The sequence below is a fragment of the Sphaerodactylus townsendi genome, linkage group LG08, assembly GCF_021028975.2.
Source record: "Sphaerodactylus townsendi isolate TG3544 linkage group LG08, MPM_Stown_v2.3, whole genome shotgun sequence".
Taxonomy (NCBI): Eukaryota; Metazoa; Chordata; class Lepidosauria; order Squamata; family Sphaerodactylidae; genus Sphaerodactylus; species Sphaerodactylus townsendi.
The window spans coordinates 19091622-19107043 of NC_059432.1; positions in this window are offsets into that span (position 1 = coordinate 19091622).

Consider the following 15422-nt stretch of genomic DNA (forward strand, 5'->3'; position numbering starts at 1 on the left):
GGGGGGGGGTGGGGGGGGGGGGGGGTGGGGGGGGGGGGGGGTGGGGGGGGGGGGGGGTGGGGGGGGGGGGGGGTGGGGGGGGGGGGGGGTGGGGGGGGGGGGGGGTGGGGGGGGGGGGGGGTGGGGGGGGGGGGGGGTGGGGGGGGGGGGGGGTGGGGGGGGGGGGGGGTGGGGGGGGGGGGGGGTGGGGGGGGGGGGGGGTGGGGGGGGGGGGGGGTGGGGGGGGGGGGGGGTGGGGGGGGGGGGGGGTGGGGGGGGGGGGGGGTGGGGGGGGGGGGGGGTGGGGGGGGGGGGGGGTGGGGGGGGGGGGGGGTGGGGGGGGGGGGGGGTGGGGGGGGGGGGGGGTGGGGGGGGGGGGGGGTGGGGGGGGGGGGGGGTGGGGGGGGGGGGGGGTGGGGGGGGGGGGGGGTGGGGGGGGGGGGGGGTGGGGGGGGGGGGGGGTGGGGGGGGGGGGGGGTGGGGGGGGGGGGGGGTGGGGGGGGGGGGGGGTGGGGGGGGGGGGGGGTGGGGGGGGGGGGGGGTGGGGGGGGGGGGGGGTGGGGGGGGGGGGGGGTGGGGGGGGGGGGGGGTGGGGGGGGGGGGGGGTGGGGGGGGGGGGGGGTGGGGGGGGGGGGGGGTGGGGGGGGGGGGGGGTGGGGGGGGGGGGGGGTGGGGGGGGGGGGGGGTGGGGGGGGGGGGGGGTGGGGGGGGGGGGGGGTGGGGGGGGGGGGGGGTGGGGGGGGGGGGGGGTGGGGGGGGGGGGGGGTGGGGGGGGGGGGGGGTGGGGGGGGGGGGGGGTGGGGGGGGGGGGGGGTGGGGGGGGGGGGGGGTGGGGGGGGGGGGGGGTGGGGGGGGGGGGGGGTGGGGGGGGGGGGGGGTGGGGGGGGGGGGGGGTGGGGGGGGGGGGGGGTGGGGGGGGGGGGGGGTGGGGGGGGGGGGGGGTGGGGGGGGGGGGGGGTGGGGGGGGGGGGGGGTGGGGGGGGGGGGGGGTGGGGGGGGGGGGGGGTGGGGGGGGGGGGGGGTGGGGGGGGGGGGGGGTGGGGGGGGGGGGGGGTGGGGGGGGGGGGGGGTGGGGGGGGGGGGGGGTGGGGGGGGGGGGGGGTGGGGGGGGGGGGGGGTGGGGGGGGGGGGGGGTGGGGGGGGGGGGGGGTGGGGGGGGGGGGGGGTGGGGGGGGGGGGGGGTGGGGGGGGGGGGGGGTGGGGGGGGGGGGGGGTGGGGGGGGGGGGGGGTGGGGGGGGGGGGGGGTGGGGGGGGGGGGGGGTGGGGGGGGGGGGGGGTGGGGGGGGGGGGGGGTGGGGGGGGGGGGGGGTGGGGGGGGGGGGGGGTGGGGGGGGGGGGGGGTGGGGGGGGGGGGGGGTGGGGGGGGGGGGGGGTGGGGGGGGGGGGGGGTGGGGGGGGGGGGGGGTGGGGGGGGGGGGGGGTGGGGGGGGGGGGGGGTGGGGGGGGGGGGGGGTGGGGGGGGGGGGGGGTGGGGGGGGGGGGGGGTGGGGGGGGGGGGGGGTGGGGGGGGGGGGGGGTGGGGGGGGGGGGGGGTGGGGGGGGGGGGGGGTGGGGGGGGGGGGGGGTGGGGGGGGGGGGGGGTGGGGGGGGGGGGGGGTGGGGGGGGGGGGGGGTGGGGGGGGGGGGGGGTGGGGGGGGGGGGGGGTGGGGGGGGGGGGGGGTGGGGGGGGGGGGGGGTGGGGGGGGGGGGGGGTGGGGGGGGGGGGGGGTGGGGGGGGGGGGGGGTGGGGGGGGGGGGGGGTGGGGGGGGGGGGGGGTGGGGGGGGGGGGGGGTGGGGGGGGGGGGGGGTGGGGGGGGGGGGGGGTGGGGGGGGGGGGGGGTGGGGGGGGGGGGGGGTGGGGGGGGGGGGGGGTGGGGGGGGGGGGGGGTGGGGGGGGGGGGGGGTGGGGGGGGGGGGGGGTGGGGGGGGGGGGGGGTGGGGGGGGGGGGGGGTGGGGGGGGGGGGGGGTGGGGGGGGGGGGGGGTGGGGGGGGGGGGGGGTGGGGGGGGGGGGGGGTGGGGGGGGGGGGGGGTGGGGGGGGGGGGGGGTGGGGGGGGGGGGGGGTGGGGGGGGGGGGGGGTGGGGGGGGGGGGGGGTGGGGGGGGGGGGGGGTGGGGGGGGGGGGGGGTGGGGGGGGGGGGGGGTGGGGGGGGGGGGGGGTGGGGGGGGGGGGGGGTGGGGGGGGGGGGGGGTGGGGGGGGGGGGGGGTGGGGGGGGGGGGGGGTGGGGGGGGGGGGGGGTGGGGGGGGGGGGGGGTGGGGGGGGGGGGGGGTGGGGGGGGGGGGGGGTGGGGGGGGGGGGGGGTGGGGGGGGGGGGGGGTGGGGGGGGGGGGGGGTGGGGGGGGGGGGGGGTGGGGGGGGGGGGGGGTGGGGGGGGGGGGGGGTGGGGGGGGGGGGGGGTGGGGGGGGGGGGGGGTGGGGGGGGGGGGGGGTGGGGGGGGGGGGGGGTGGGGGGGGGGGGGGGTGGGGGGGGGGGGGGGTGGGGGGGGGGGGGGGTGGGGGGGGGGGGGGGTGGGGGGGGGGGGGGGTGGGGGGGGGGGGGGGTGGGGGGGGGGGGGGGTGGGGGGGGGGGGGGGTGGGGGGGGGGGGGGGTGGGGGGGGGGGGGGGTGGGGGGGGGGGGGGGTGGGGGGGGGGGGGGGTGGGGGGGGGGGGGGGTGGGGGGGGGGGGGGGTGGGGGGGGGGGGGGGTGGGGGGGGGGGGGGGTGGGGGGGGGGGGGGGTGGGGGGGGGGGGGGGTGGGGGGGGGGGGGGGTGGGGGGGGGGGGGGGTGGGGGGGGGGGGGGGTGGGGGGGGGGGGGGGTGGGGGGGGGGGGGGGTGGGGGGGGGGGGGGGTGGGGGGGGGGGGGGGTGGGGGGGGGGGGGGGTGGGGGGGGGGGGGGGTGGGGGGGGGGGGGGGTGGGGGGGGGGGGGGGTGGGGGGGGGGGGGGGTGGGGGGGGGGGGGGGTGGGGGGGGGGGGGGGTGGGGGGGGGGGGGGGTGGGGGGGGGGGGGGGTGGGGGGGGGGGGGGGTGGGGGGGGGGGGGGGTGGGGGGGGGGGGGGGTGGGGGGGGGGGGGGGTGGGGGGGGGGGGGGGTGGGGGGGGGGGGGGGTGGGGGGGGGGGGGGGTGGGGGGGGGGGGGGGTGGGGGGGGGGGGGGGTGGGGGGGGGGGGGGGTGGGGGGGGGGGGGGGTGGGGGGGGGGGGGGGTGGGGGGGGGGGGGGGTGGGGGGGGGGGGGGGTGGGGGGGGGGGGGGGTGGGGGGGGGGGGGGGTGGGGGGGGGGGGGGGTGGGGGGGGGGGGGGGTGGGGGGGGGGGGGGGTGGGGGGGGGGGGGGGTGGGGGGGGGGGGGGGTGGGGGGGGGGGGGGGTGGGGGGGGGGGGGGGTGGGGGGGGGGGGGGGTGGGGGGGGGGGGGGGTGGGGGGGGGGGGGGGTGGGGGGGGGGGGGGGTGGGGGGGGGGGGGGGTGGGGGGGGGGGGGGGTGGGGGGGGGGGGGGGTGGGGGGGGGGGGGGGTGGGGGGGGGGGGGGGTGGGGGGGGGGGGGGGTGGGGGGGGGGGGGGGTGGGGGGGGGGGGGGGTGGGGGGGGGGGGGGGTGGGGGGGGGGGGGGGTGGGGGGGGGGGGGGGTGGGGGGGGGGGGGGGTGGGGGGGGGGGGGGGTGGGGGGGGGGGGGGGTGGGGGGGGGGGGGGGTGGGGGGGGGGGGGGGTGGGGGGGGGGGGGGGTGGGGGGGGGGGGGGGTGGGGGGGGGGGGGGGTGGGGGGGGGGGGGGGTGGGGGGGGGGGGGGGTGGGGGGGGGGGGGGGTGGGGGGGGGGGGGGGTGGGGGGGGGGGGGGGTGGGGGGGGGGGGGGGTGGGGGGGGGGGGGGGTGGGGGGGGGGGGGGGTGGGGGGGGGGGGGGGTGGGGGGGGGGGGGGGTGGGGGGGGGGGGGGGTGGGGGGGGGGGGGGGTGGGGGGGGGGGGGGGTGGGGGGGGGGGGGGGTGGGGGGGGGGGGGGGTGGGGGGGGGGGGGGGTGGGGGGGGGGGGGGGTGGGGGGGGGGGGGGGTGGGGGGGGGGGGGGGTGGGGGGGGGGGGGGGTGGGGGGGGGGGGGGGTGGGGGGGGGGGGGGGTGGGGGGGGGGGGGGGTGGGGGGGGGGGGGGGTGGGGGGGGGGGGGGGTGGGGGGGGGGGGGGGTGGGGGGGGGGGGGGGTGGGGGGGGGGGGGGGTGGGGGGGGGGGGGGGTGGGGGGGGGGGGGGGTGGGGGGGGGGGGGGGTGGGGGGGGGGGGGGGTGGGGGGGGGGGGGGGTGGGGGGGGGGGGGGGTGGGGGGGGGGGGGGGTGGGGGGGGGGGGGGGTGGGGGGGGGGGGGGGTGGGGGGGGGGGGGGGTGGGGGGGGGGGGGGGTGGGGGGGGGGGGGGGTGGGGGGGGGGGGGGGTGGGGGGGGGGGGGGGTGGGGGGGGGGGGGGGTGGGGGGGGGGGGGGGTGGGGGGGGGGGGGGGTGGGGGGGGGGGGGGGTGGGGGGGGGGGGGGGTGGGGGGGGGGGGGGGTGGGGGGGGGGGGGGGTGGGGGGGGGGGGGGGTGGGGGGGGGGGGGGGTGGGGGGGGGGGGGGGTGGGGGGGGGGGGGGGTGGGGGGGGGGGGGGGTGGGGGGGGGGGGGGGTGGGGGGGGGGGGGGGTGGGGGGGGGGGGGGGTGGGGGGGGGGGGGGGTGGGGGGGGGGGGGGGTGGGGGGGGGGGGGGGTGGGGGGGGGGGGGGGTGGGGGGGGGGGGGGGTGGGGGGGGGGGGGGGTGGGGGGGGGGGGGGGTGGGGGGGGGGGGGGGTGGGGGGGGGGGGGGGTGGGGGGGGGGGGGGGTGGGGGGGGGGGGGGGTGGGGGGGGGGGGGGGTGGGGGGGGGGGGGGGTGGGGGGGGGGGGGGGTGGGGGGGGGGGGGGGTGGGGGGGGGGGGGGGTGGGGGGGGGGGGGGGTGGGGGGGGGGGGGGGTGGGGGGGGGGGGGGGTGGGGGGGGGGGGGGGTGGGGGGGGGGGGGGGTGGGGGGGGGGGGGGGTGGGGGGGGGGGGGGGTGGGGGGGGGGGGGGGTGGGGGGGGGGGGGGGTGGGGGGGGGGGGGGGTGGGGGGGGGGGGGGGTGGGGGGGGGGGGGGGTGGGGGGGGGGGGGGGTGGGGGGGGGGGGGGGTGGGGGGGGGGGGGGGTGGGGGGGGGGGGGGGTGGGGGGGGGGGGGGGTGGGGGGGGGGGGGGGTGGGGGGGGGGGGGGGTGGGGGGGGGGGGGGGTGGGGGGGGGGGGGGGTGGGGGGGGGGGGGGGTGGGGGGGGGGGGGGGTGGGGGGGGGGGGGGGTGGGGGGGGGGGGGGGTGGGGGGGGGGGGGGGTGGGGGGGGGGGGGGGTGGGGGGGGGGGGGGGTGGGGGGGGGGGGGGGTGGGGGGGGGGGGGGGTGGGGGGGGGGGGGGGTGGGGGGGGGGGGGGGTGGGGGGGGGGGGGGGTGGGGGGGGGGGGGGGTGGGGGGGGGGGGGGGTGGGGGGGGGGGGGGGTGGGGGGGGGGGGGGGTGGGGGGGGGGGGGGGTGGGGGGGGGGGGGGGTGGGGGGGGGGGGGGGTGGGGGGGGGGGGGGGTGGGGGGGGGGGGGGGTGGGGGGGGGGGGGGGTGGGGGGGGGGGGGGGTGGGGGGGGGGGGGGGTGGGGGGGGGGGGGGGTGGGGGGGGGGGGGGGTGGGGGGGGGGGGGGGTGGGGGGGGGGGGGGGTGGGGGGGGGGGGGGGTGGGGGGGGGGGGGGGTGGGGGGGGGGGGGGGTGGGGGGGGGGGGGGGTGGGGGGGGGGGGGGGTGGGGGGGGGGGGGGGTGGGGGGGGGGGGGGGTGGGGGGGGGGGGGGGTGGGGGGGGGGGGGGGTGGGGGGGGGGGGGGGTGGGGGGGGGGGGGGGTGGGGGGGGGGGGGGGTGGGGGGGGGGGGGGGTGGGGGGGGGGGGGGGTGGGGGGGGGGGGGGGTGGGGGGGGGGGGGGGTGGGGGGGGGGGGGGGTGGGGGGGGGGGGGGGTGGGGGGGGGGGGGGGTGGGGGGGGGGGGGGGTGGGGGGGGGGGGGGGTGGGGGGGGGGGGGGGTGGGGGGGGGGGGGGGTGGGGGGGGGGGGGGGTGGGGGGGGGGGGGGGTGGGGGGGGGGGGGGGTGGGGGGGGGGGGGGGTGGGGGGGGGGGGGGGTGGGGGGGGGGGGGGGTGGGGGGGGGGGGGGGTGGGGGGGGGGGGGGGTGGGGGGGGGGGGGGGTGGGGGGGGGGGGGGGTGGGGGGGGGGGGGGGTGGGGGGGGGGGGGGGTGGGGGGGGGGGGGGGTGGGGGGGGGGGGGGGTGGGGGGGGGGGGGGGTGGGGGGGGGGGGGGGTGGGGGGGGGGGGGGGTGGGGGGGGGGGGGGGTGGGGGGGGGGGGGGGTGGGGGGGGGGGGGGGTGGGGGGGGGGGGGGGTGGGGGGGGGGGGGGGTGGGGGGGGGGGGGGGTGGGGGGGGGGGGGGGTGGGGGGGGGGGGGGGTGGGGGGGGGGGGGGGTGGGGGGGGGGGGGGGTGGGGGGGGGGGGGGGTGGGGGGGGGGGGGGGTGGGGGGGGGGGGGGGTGGGGGGGGGGGGGGGTGGGGGGGGGGGGGGGTGGGGGGGGGGGGGGGTGGGGGGGGGGGGGGGTGGGGGGGGGGGGGGGTGGGGGGGGGGGGGGGTGGGGGGGGGGGGGGGTGGGGGGGGGGGGGGGTGGGGGGGGGGGGGGGTGGGGGGGGGGGGGGGTGGGGGGGGGGGGGGGTGGGGGGGGGGGGGGGTGGGGGGGGGGGGGGGTGGGGGGGGGGGGGGGTGGGGGGGGGGGGGGGTGGGGGGGGGGGGGGGTGGGGGGGGGGGGGGGTGGGGGGGGGGGGGGGTGGGGGGGGGGGGGGGTGGGGGGGGGGGGGGGTGGGGGGGGGGGGGGGTGGGGGGGGGGGGGGGTGGGGGGGGGGGGGGGTGGGGGGGGGGGGGGGTGGGGGGGGGGGGGGGTGGGGGGGGGGGGGGGTGGGGGGGGGGGGGGGTGGGGGGGGGGGGGGGTGGGGGGGGGGGGGGGTGGGGGGGGGGGGGGGTGGGGGGGGGGGGGGGTGGGGGGGGGGGGGGGTGGGGGGGGGGGGGGGTGGGGGGGGGGGGGGGTGGGGGGGGGGGGGGGTGGGGGGGGGGGGGGGTGGGGGGGGGGGGGGGTGGGGGGGGGGGGGGGTGGGGGGGGGGGGGGGTGGGGGGGGGGGGGGGTGGGGGGGGGGGGGGGTGGGGGGGGGGGGGGGTGGGGGGGGGGGGGGGTGGGGGGGGGGGGGGGTGGGGGGGGGGGGGGGTGGGGGGGGGGGGGGGTGGGGGGGGGGGGGGGTGGGGGGGGGGGGGGGTGGGGGGGGGGGGGGGTGGGGGGGGGGGGGGGTGGGGGGGGGGGGGGGTGGGGGGGGGGGGGGGTGGGGGGGGGGGGGGGTGGGGGGGGGGGGGGGTGGGGGGGGGGGGGGGTGGGGGGGGGGGGGGGTGGGGGGGGGGGGGGGTGGGGGGGGGGGGGGGTGGGGGGGGGGGGGGGTGGGGGGGGGGGGGGGTGGGGGGGGGGGGGGGTGGGGGGGGGGGGGGGTGGGGGGGGGGGGGGGTGGGGGGGGGGGGGGGTGGGGGGGGGGGGGGGTGGGGGGGGGGGGGGGTGGGGGGGGGGGGGGGTGGGGGGGGGGGGGGGTGGGGGGGGGGGGGGGTGGGGGGGGGGGGGGGTGGGGGGGGGGGGGGGTGGGGGGGGGGGGGGGTGGGGGGGGGGGGGGGTGGGGGGGGGGGGGGGTGGGGGGGGGGGGGGGTGGGGGGGGGGGGGGGTGGGGGGGGGGGGGGGTGGGGGGGGGGGGGGGTGGGGGGGGGGGGGGGTGGGGGGGGGGGGGGGTGGGGGGGGGGGGGGGTGGGGGGGGGGGGGGGTGGGGGGGGGGGGGGGTGGGGGGGGGGGGGGGTGGGGGGGGGGGGGGGTGGGGGGGGGGGGGGGTGGGGGGGGGGGGGGGTGGGGGGGGGGGGGGGTGGGGGGGGGGGGGGGTGGGGGGGGGGGGGGGTGGGGGGGGGGGGGGGTGGGGGGGGGGGGGGGTGGGGGGGGGGGGGGGTGGGGGGGGGGGGGGGTGGGGGGGGGGGGGGGTGGGGGGGGGGGGGGGTGGGGGGGGGGGGGGGTGGGGGGGGGGGGGGGTGGGGGGGGGGGGGGGTGGGGGGGGGGGGGGGTGGGGGGGGGGGGGGGTGGGGGGGGGGGGGGGTGGGGGGGGGGGGGGGTGGGGGGGGGGGGGGGTGGGGGGGGGGGGGGGTGGGGGGGGGGGGGGGTGGGGGGGGGGGGGGGTGGGGGGGGGGGGGGGTGGGGGGGGGGGGGGGTGGGGGGGGGGGGGGGTGGGGGGGGGGGGGGGTGGGGGGGGGGGGGGGTGGGGGGGGGGGGGGGTGGGGGGGGGGGGGGGTGGGGGGGGGGGGGGGTGGGGGGGGGGGGGGGTGGGGGGGGGGGGGGGTGGGGGGGGGGGGGGGTGGGGGGGGGGGGGGGTGGGGGGGGGGGGGGGTGGGGGGGGGGGGGGGTGGGGGGGGGGGGGGGTGGGGGGGGGGGGGGGTGGGGGGGGGGGGGGGTGGGGGGGGGGGGGGGTGGGGGGGGGGGGGGGTGGGGGGGGGGGGGGGTGGGGGGGGGGGGGGGTGGGGGGGGGGGGGGGTGGGGGGGGGGGGGGGTGGGGGGGGGGGGGGGTGGGGGGGGGGGGGGGTGGGGGGGGGGGGGGGTGGGGGGGGGGGGGGGTGGGGGGGGGGGGGGGTGGGGGGGGGGGGGGGTGGGGGGGGGGGGGGGTGGGGGGGGGGGGGGGTGGGGGGGGGGGGGGGTGGGGGGGGGGGGGGGTGGGGGGGGGGGGGGGTGGGGGGGGGGGGGGGTGGGGGGGGGGGGGGGTGGGGGGGGGGGGGGGTGGGGGGGGGGGGGGGTGGGGGGGGGGGGGGGTGGGGGGGGGGGGGGGTGGGGGGGGGGGGGGGTGGGGGGGGGGGGGGGTGGGGGGGGGGGGGGGTGGGGGGGGGGGGGGGTGGGGGGGGGGGGGGGTGGGGGGGGGGGGGGGTGGGGGGGGGGGGGGGTGGGGGGGGGGGGGGGTGGGGGGGGGGGGGGGTGGGGGGGGGGGGGGGTGGGGGGGGGGGGGGGTGGGGGGGGGGGGGGGTGGGGGGGGGGGGGGGTGGGGGGGGGGGGGGGTGGGGGGGGGGGGGGGTGGGGGGGGGGGGGGGTGGGGGGGGGGGGGGGTGGGGGGGGGGGGGGGTGGGGGGGGGGGGGGGTGGGGGGGGGGGGGGGTGGGGGGGGGGGGGGGTGGGGGGGGGGGGGGGTGGGGGGGGGGGGGGGTGGGGGGGGGGGGGGGTGGGGGGGGGGGGGGGTGGGGGGGGGGGGGGGTGGGGGGGGGGGGGGGTGGGGGGGGGGGGGGGTGGGGGGGGGGGGGGGTGGGGGGGGGGGGGGGTGGGGGGGGGGGGGGGTGGGGGGGGGGGGGGGTGGGGGGGGGGGGGGGTGGGGGGGGGGGGGGGTGGGGGGGGGGGGGGGTGGGGGGGGGGGGGGGTGGGGGGGGGGGGGGGTGGGGGGGGGGGGGGGTGGGGGGGGGGGGGGGTGGGGGGGGGGGGGGGTGGGGGGGGGGGGGGGTGGGGGGGGGGGGGGGTGGGGGGGGGGGGGGGTGGGGATCTCCCATCTGATTGCCATGGCAATTTGCAGCCATACAACAGCGATGAGTTTCAGAAGTGCTGCACAGGGCCAGTTCAGCATGGGGGTGTCAAGGAGCTCTACTTCCCCCTCCCCCCCACTCTTTCTCTGACCCAAAAAAAACAGCCCTGGGGAGCACGATTTGCCCCGTCAGGGAGATGCACATGGACTGAATGCTTGTACTGGAAACCCACCTGGGCAGATACCCCCCCCCCCACACACACATCCACATACTGTAGTTCCCATTTGAATCACCCCCCTGTACTAGTTATTCATATACTTCCCATGAAAAACTCACAGCTGGCCTTCTGTTTCAAGTCCCTATGACATGGCAGAGATATAACGTATCTTAACATAAAACCAGGTGATAACCATAGGGAATTTTTAAAAAGAAAACAGGAGCAGCAGTGGCGTAGGAGGTTAAGAGCTCGTGTATCTAATCTGGAGGAACTGGGTTTGATTCTCCACTCTGCCGCCTGAGCTGTGGAGGCTTATCTGGGGGATTCAGATTAGCCTGTACACTCCCACACATGCCAGCTGGGTGACCTTGGGCTAGTCACAGCTTCTCGGAGCTCTCTCAGCCTCACCTACCTCACAGGGTGTTTGCTCTGGGGGGGGGGGAGGGCAAGGAGATTATAAGCCCCTTTGAGTCTCCTGCAGGAGAGAAAGGGGGGATATAAATCCAAACTCTTCTTCCAAACTCTGCTTCCGAGTGTGCTGGCTTTTTTAGGATCAAATTATGCCACCAGTATTGGGAATCTAGAGGGCCAGTGTGGTATAGTAGTACAAAATGGTGCACTCTTATTTGGAGAACCAGTTTTGATTCCCCACTCCTCCATATGAAGCCTGCTGAGTGACCTTGGGCCAGTTCACAGTTCTCTCAGAACTCTCTGATCCCACGTAGAGGCAGGTAATGGCAGACCACTTGTCTTGAAAAACTATAAGGCTGTCATAAATCTGCTGTTACTTGATGGCACACACACACACACACACACACACACACTCTCTCTCTCTCTCTCTCTCTCTCTCTCTCTCTCTCTCTCCTTGTTGTGAATCTAATTATTTATGCCTGCATAAATGCTATCCCATATTGTGATTGAAGAAAAAAGAAAGATGCTTACATACAGATGACTTTAGGCTGATCTCTTGTTTTGATACTGAGATAATGTGTGTTATTGTGAGGTCTTTTTAAAAGGAGTTTTTGGCTGAGAGGCTTTCAAATGAGCAATTTTATTTGCTGCCATCAGAGTTTCCTTAAAGCTTTCTATGCTGTTAAGGATCTCAGCCCTCGGCATGGGCTTTCGGTTGGATGATTCTTTATTTTTAAAAGTCAAAGGCTCTGTCCACCTTGGGGACTCGGGTTTGTGGAATCCAGCTCTGTAAAATGAAACGTTCCAAGGAATTTGGCAGCTTTGAATGCTGCAGCTAAAGTAAAATAAAGGTTTTGAAAGGAAATAGCTGGATGATCTTGAGCAATGGGGTGTGCTTTCAGGGATCTTGGCTTTTTCACATGAAACCAAACCACACTGTAAATACGTGAGAGCATTACAATTCTGCCGCTCGTGCATCGCAACAGAGCAGTTTGTGAAATATATTCGTGAGAAAATAATCCCGCTGTTGCAAAAACTAGCTTGAGTTTGGAAATATTTGTGTTGTCAAACCTGGAAATAGCCAGAGCTCTGGGTGGTTGTTGGGAGGTCATCTTGGACCACATCAAACCGTTCTCCGAACCAAGTTTTCACTTTGCAGTCTCATCCAATCAGATCACTTTCTTCTGTCATGCCACTGCTCCAAACTGATCGGCTTTCTTCAGAACAGATAAATCTCTCAGGCCACACACAGTTGGGTTCTGTAAAAATTAGCATGTTGGAAAGTATTTTGAAGGAAGTGGTTGTTACATCTTTACGAGAAAGTAGTTTTTGGTCCTTGACAGAAAAATGATGTGTGGCTGTTCCCCCTACCCCACCCATTACATCCATTTCAAGGACCTTCCAGTGGCAGTAATTTCTGTCAGAAATTCTGCTTCAGCTTTACAAAATAGTGGGAAAATAGTTTGTGTAAATGGTAAATGTGTTGAGAGAAAAAATAAGGCCTTTTTTGCTGCTATATATGGCAGATAGCCTTTTAGCTACAGTTGTCCAATTGTTTCTGTCTCAGGCTCCCGATATGAGTTTGAATTTCCACCGCTCATTTATTTTGGCTCGGACTTCCTCGATTGTTTCCTGTGTTGTATTAAGTACACATTAAAGTTCTGTGCTTTGCTAAACAAATGGCTTCCTTTTGCAGCGGTACTGACTTCTAAAGATAGCTGTGGGTGCTCACCCCAGAGGGTCTTCCTGACTATCAGCTACCCAACTGGCTTGCTTAAAACAAACATGAAACCTGAAACTCTTTGGTTGTAAATATATGGCATGTGCAGAAACAAAGTATATATCTCTTATCTTCCTCCCATCCCCAGATGGTCCTTAGTACTACAACTGGGTTATCTCGTGATCAGCCAAGTCCACTAGCATCAGCAGTTATGCATAGTGGCCTTCAGTTTATGTTCTTCCTAGCACGTGCAACAAGACCATGGGCATTATGTTCATTGTAGCATTGTGGTGTTCAGGTGGGTTAGAAAAGATTTTTGTTTCTGTCATCTCCCCCCTCCCCATTGTTCAGAATGAAAAAACAGGGAATCCATAGTAGCGTCTAAGAAGACCTCGCTCCATTGGTAGCAACCCATAGTGACAAGAACTTATTAGAGAAAGGCATGCTAGCCAATTACTACCCAAACTTCCAGATTCCATTAGTAATGGGTTTATATCCACAACACCCATAAAAAGAGTAGAGGGGAGGTTAGGAAATTTATTGCTTTATTGTACAGCAGTCACTCATTTGGGACTTTTGGAAAAGGTAAAAGATCAGCAGCAAGAATACTATATTTGCAGAAATGGAAAATTCCAGCTATACTTACAATTGAAGAATGGGGTGAGGGTATTAGAACTGGCCAAGTTGGCCAACTTAATTTTGCTACTAAAGAGAAGAAGTTAACTAAGTTCAAGGTCAGTTGGAAAACTTTGATAAAATATTTAGACTAAATAGAAAAAAATAATAATTGATGACTGTTTTGAAGGTTAAGGACTGTTAAAATAAGAGAAAAGTGAAATTTTAGATCAACAACAATGCTAAAGACTTAATTTCATTTTGAAGCTTTATGGCCAAGTGCTAAAAGTTTAGGATTTAAGGGTTAATATTAAGTGCAGAAGTAACTGTAAGTCTCTATGAAATAAGTACATTATAATTTGGTGAATTTTTGTCTCTGCGTATGTTTCGGATTTTGATTTTTGAAATACAAATAAAAAATGTTATTAAAAACAGGAAAAGGAGTAAACAATTTGTCGTATAGTACAGGAATCTGATGGGAAATTCCTTTACAGCCTGTAGATGGCAGCCCTTCAAAATGGGGGTCACATGTGCTTTAAAGTACCCTTTTGAAAATATGCGCTTAGGACAGTGGTTCTCAACCTGTGGGTTGCGACCCCTTTCGGGGTTGAACGACCCTTTCACAGGGGTCACCGAAGACTCTCTGCATCAGTGTTCTCCATCTGTAAAATGGATAAATGTTAGGGTTGGGGGTCGCCACAACATGAGGAACTGTATTAAAGGGTCGCGGCATTAGGAAGGTTGAGAACCACTGGCTTAGGATCTCATATGGGGATGAAGGAAGGGAGTGCCGGGGAACAAATAGATGGACCCTGTATTGAGCATCAGCAGCCAGTGGGACAGGTGCAATCTGTTGTATAGAACAGGGAGCTGTTACCAGGGTATTCCATGTGCCTACCATTTAAGTGAACAATATTCACAGTCAGTTCACGTCAGCCAACCTCTCTAATTACACATTTTTATGGATAAACCCAAGTTTCACAAAAGTATCTTTGTGATCTGGGTGTGGCTGTGGGCTTTGACCCTGGAACGTCAGTTTTGTTTGTGTAGAGGCTAACCCATATTACATAACCTTCCCCCCGTGCTCTGTAATGAGTCTAGACACCCCTTTTAAGAGCATTGGGCAAGTAAACCAGTAACCCAAATGTGTGTAAGGCAGCGTGTCGGTAGCCTGGCTAGTAACCTCCAAGCAAAGATGGCTTTGTTTTCTGTTCTCCACATGAAACGGGAACAAATGCTCGAAGGGGAGATAACATCACATGAACTCAATAAAGCAAGTTTTTGAGTTCCCATGCATCTGAGATGATCTCATTAACTTTGTGTTTATGAATGCTCATTCCCTTTGTCTTTGAGCTGTATATTTTCCAAGGCTCTTAAAAAAGGAAGGGCGCTGCTTACTGCTTTAACCAGAAATGAAGTAAAACAAGAAGACAGCAGCTGTGAAAACAAGCCAAAGTTGCGTGCTTGCAGTCTTATCTCTCCCGCTTTTACTGCGTGCTTGCCGGGTGTCTCTCGGTTTCCATGGCTATCTGCTAAGCAGCTCGGCCTTCTTGCTTGGCATGTCTTGATGGAGTCCCAGAACCCTCGAATGGAAGGGGAATTCAGGATTGCCGCTTTGTGGGGCCTGTGTGCCTTTGTCAGCAGGGTTTTATTGAAAGCCTTGGCTCAAAAGTTCTCGTTTCCCAAGGTATAACGTTGTAGGTCTGGTTTTTATAGCATTTCGCCCAGGCATCTTGAGCTGGTGTGTGTGTGTGAATATTGGCCTTTAGCTGTGTTTCCTCGTCCGTCCCCATGACGACTGAACTACTTGTCAGCTTTGCGATGGGGTTATGCATCCAGCAGAATTCCTCCTTGGTTTCATTTGGACCTTTCCTTGCCCAAAGGAGAGAAAAAAAGATGGAAAACATTTTATCCTGCGCTCTTGTATAGTCTTTGAGGACTGGGAGGGTCTCCCGAAACTAGGTCTGCAGCTGTTTAAGAGGGTGGCACAGTGTTTTAAAACTACAGAAAGGAATTTTGCTGCCCTAAAGACTAGGAGGTGTTTCCTTCCCTGGTTTTTCATCAAGATTTGATGAATCCTGAAAGCTTTCTCAGATTTGGGGGGAGGGGGTACTCTTGAGAAGGTTGGAGCCAGAATTCAGCCCTTTTGAGACCTGCACGAAATCTTTGAAACTGTGTAACTTAAATGCTGTTTCTTGTGCTCTCGTTCCACATTCTTTTTTTAAAAAGATGTTTTGCCAACAAGTATGAGACATAAATGTGGTAAATAAAAGTGGTAGGAAATGTGAGAATCATATACATAACTGAGATGAGATCAGCAGACAGTCATTGTTGGTGCATTAGATTTGCTGCCACATAATATGGGAAGTAGCCCCCCTGTTAAACTTTATAATATCAATAACACTTTCATGTGTCATGTACTTCTTTGGGAGCCGCAATTTGGCTGCAGCATCCTATTGAGTGTGATATTATCCCAAGGAGTTTGGAATGTCACATATAGTTCTTTCCTTTTTCTGTTTTAACCCTACAACAATCCTTCAAGATAGGCTAGGCCAGTGATGGTGAACCTTTTAGAGACCGAGTGCCAGGGGCAGAGCGAGGGGAAACGTGTACGTCCTGCGCCCCTGCAATGCCCCCACTTGCCCTGGAACACCCTGAAACACCCCCACCACACTCCCGAAATACCCTTGCCGTGCCCCCGCAGGGGCATGCGCCCAGTTCTTCACACATCCCTTATCCCCTTGGCGCTATGCCACTGCCGAGTGCCCAAACTGGAGTGACAGCACGCATGCCCACAAAGAGGGCTCTGAGTGACACCTCTAGCACGCATGCCATAGGTTCGCCATCACTGGGCTAGGCTAAGAGTGACTGGCCAGCCCAAGGTCACCCAGAAAGTTTAATAGAAAACAAGATTTTGAGCTGGGATCACTCCAGTCATAGGCT